The 3,474-nt window shown below is 41.9% G+C and overlaps 1 long non-coding RNA gene across 1 annotated transcript; it reads right to left on the bottom strand.

Annotated features, from left to right (window-relative positions):
- Window positions 1-331: 331 nt before the first annotated feature.
- Window positions 332-3,187, bottom strand: LOC134467542 (uncharacterized). Its single transcript, XR_010038618.1, has 4 exons — window positions 3,061-3,187; window positions 1,754-1,864; window positions 741-821; window positions 332-611 (listed from the first exon to the last, which is right to left on the bottom strand). It is a non-coding gene; the product is annotated as an uncharacterized LOC134467542 (long non-coding RNA).
- Between the last annotated feature and the right edge of the window lie 287 nt (window positions 3,188-3,474).

The raw sequence follows: 3,474 nt of genomic DNA, 5'->3' as shown, positions 1-3,474 counted from the left end.
CCTGGCTAACAGTATCAGAAAACTGCCTTTTTTGTAATAAGGTTAGCTGCTAGTGTGGAAACTGAGACAATGCCCACAGAAAGAGATAACATTATGCTGCCTACCTCAGGTAGCATTACTTTCATTTGACGCCATCTGTGCATATAAGAGCAAACTTGCCATGTCTTATCTTTATCAGATCACTAAAACTTGGAGAGAAGGCAGGAGAGCCACAACGCATGCTGGAACTTTTTGTACAGAGTTCAAGATCACTATAAGCGGCTAATCCATTTATGCAGACAGTGTGAAGACAGTGTACAGATTTATTTACAACAGCATCAAGAATATTAAATTGGAACATGGGAATATTTTATGGAAGGCAAATATTGTATTGAAAGAAGAACAGCAATAACAGTCTCTGTAACCATCTTTTCTATTTTTCCAGCCGTTTCAGGCATTTGTCCAACAGTGATTCGAGTGTTGTCTTGCATATCCATGCCGAGTTCCCCGATGAAGGATGTTGGGACCTCGATACAAGGCTGGCGGTGACCTCCTCTGGCTGGCTCGTCTGAACTGCGCTGACTTGTCTTCTAGGGCACCAACATTGCATTAGTCACGGGGTTTCGGAAGACCTTTCCACACAAAGCATACAGGAAAAGAAACATATTGTTTAGAATGCTATGTCATTTTTGAATTATTGAAGTAACACTATTAAAATGTTATGTCAGAATTAGTTGAACTGAATTCTTTTCAAATCTTACCAAAGGTTGGATTAGCTTTTGATGTTTGCCGGTGGTTGGTGTGCATTTTCATTCTAGAGGACAGCCATCTGTAAGAAGTGTCTGCAGGTACAAAAGACAATGTGTGAACAGAGTGTCCCTCTTATTTTTCATTTGGTCAAGAGGGTGAGGGTTAGCCAGTTTCAAAGACAAACCTTGTTATTGTCATTGGAAAGGATATGAAGGGTTCCTTCCTAAAACACTGCAAGAGCCATTTTATACTAATGCCATGAATTGTATTGTGTAGTTATGATTACTTACATCAAGTCAAGTATCACCTGAAACCGTGTGTGTGTGTGTGTGTGTGTGTGTGTGTGTGTGTGTGTGTGTGTGTGTTGCATTGCCTTGTAAATCAAATATAGACATCTCAACAGAAGAGTGTTTTCAGGGGGCATAGTGAAGGTATCCACTCCATTATCCCAGCTCATGTCTTCTACTTGCGCTTGTGGCCCAACAACCTAGCATCCATGGAGAAAATAAGTTTCCCTGCTATGCACAACAACTAATAAAAAAAAGACATTTGAATTTATCTTCTACGAGTTGTTGAATTGCCCATCTATCAGCATACCACATCATATTTTGCAAGATCATCACAAGGCCACAAGCACAAAGGAGGATGAGAGTTTGGATAGTGGAAAGGAAACAAGGTAGGCCTACATGTTTTGCACTTTAGTGTAATCCTGCTTTAAAAAAGAAAAACAAAAACAAAAAATCAGGCGCTAGAACAAGATCCATCTTCTCACCTGCACAGCATATAAGGAAAGACAACATTCTTTGGAGCAACTTGTTCCAGTTAGACAGATGCATTTTTTTTTTACTTTTTTATTTGGCTACAATGCTTACGCGTTTCGGCCTTTATGGCCTTCTTCAGGGCGTATAAATTGCAACCTTTAGTGCCTCTGCATCTGTCTACCTGGACCAAGTTTGAGAGCCCCTACACTGATGAGCACCACGGATAAAAGGTGAAGACACAGAAGCACTCAAATTACTGGTACCTGCTTGTGTTTGATTCTTTGGAGCAAATTGGGTGATGACTGAATGGGAAGACTCCAACGTAGTGGTGAGGGAGGAGTTTTGCTTCATCATGTTGCTTTCTTCGGGAACTTCTGTAGATGAGAATTGCGGACATTAGGAAGAAATACAGAATATAACTTTCAATGATCTACAATAAGCCTCTCAAATTCTATACAAGAAAATGGTCTGAGTCAGAACAGAGACAGAAATGTCAAGGAAACATAAACCTAATATTCGACTGCATCTGGCTTTCCAAGCTATTCACGGATATGAATGAAAATGTGACAGACAGTGGGAGCAGGTTGCATAGCAACTCACACGTAACTCAACAGCTGCCTGCCCTGGAGCAATGCAAGATGGACAAGTGATCCGACTGCTGTATTCTGTGTACCTACCAGAGGTTATGCCAAATGTGTGATATGATGAAAACAAAAACGCAATCAAATGCCGTCACAACCACTAAATAGTAGCCTGTAACAACTGCTTGATGTCTGTGTTGGATGTGTCAGCTGAGCTCGTGCATTCACGCACATCTCGCTGAGTAATTACTGTAGCCAGCTACGTTTCAATGCAGTGGCCAGTAGCTCTACACTCGGTATAGTTAGGTGACCACATCGAGTCAAAGGCTTGCCTGGTCAAATGCCAATTCATGAGTTCGGTGTGTATCGCTAGTCACAACTGATCTTTCCGAACATACGGTTAGTTCTAACACCTGTTAGCTCAAGTTATAACATCCCTAGGTGAAACTACGAACACCAGTCTCCATAGGAATGAATATGTACAGCACCATGCACCACAGCCAACAAAAAGGGTTTCCTAAATAAATCGTGTTTTCACCAGCAACATTTTAAAATGCCTTGTTTTCAACCAAAGGACCCTCCTTGGTCAACCAACGAAATGTTGAGAAATTTTGGTCTTGTTGAATCGGTGTTAATAATTGTAAAAGAATAATTGTCAACATCACATTCCTTGTTAGCTAGCTAGCTGGATGCCCGTGTTATTTGACAGGGCAGGTGGGCTAACATAGCCGCTAGCCCGGTCCTCAAGGTTTCATTTCCATCGTAACTATTTAGTTAATTGTGCTCATGCTTGATGTACATGTAAGTTCAAAAGACCATGGTCATATTTTACAGTCGATTTCCCAAGAAAAACAAGACAGAGTATGGCTATTGCTTTTGTAGCAGTGTAGCTTCCATGGCTAATGTATGGGGGTTTTCCCCCACAGCTAATACTGCAGGCTAGTTAGCCATGACACTGTTATACAGACTGGAAGCTTTTCATGACTTACTTGTTCAGGAGGCTTGGTGGTATTGATCCAGACTTCAGCGTCAGGTGTTGGCCATAACTTGCTCTGTATTGTCCCAGATTGTGAAAGCATTAATCCGGAAAATGTTCCCTCAGACATTGAACAGGCACGTATGTGGTGTTCTGGTGGTATTTATAGAGTTTTCAAATGAATGGGCGTGCTAGTGGGTGGAGAGAGGGCGTGGACGAGTTGAGAGCGAACGAGGGCAGGACGTCATCTCGGGCACACACGAGCTTTGCGTCAATTGGATGCTGTGTCAGAGTTTGTTTACAAACTGGGAGGAACCTCCAGCACAGCTCGGTGTACACAGTAACACATTGCAAACCACTGGGATGGCTTCAGGAGGTCAGAGTAACTCATTTTAAGGCCCCAAAACATCTTAAGGTCAAAATTTTA

This window comes from Engraulis encrasicolus, chromosome 17, assembly GCF_034702125.1.
Source record: "Engraulis encrasicolus isolate BLACKSEA-1 chromosome 17, IST_EnEncr_1.0, whole genome shotgun sequence".
Lineage (NCBI taxonomy): Eukaryota > Metazoa > Chordata > Actinopteri > Clupeiformes > Engraulidae > Engraulis > Engraulis encrasicolus.
This window is presented reverse-complemented; position numbering and strand designations above follow the sequence as displayed.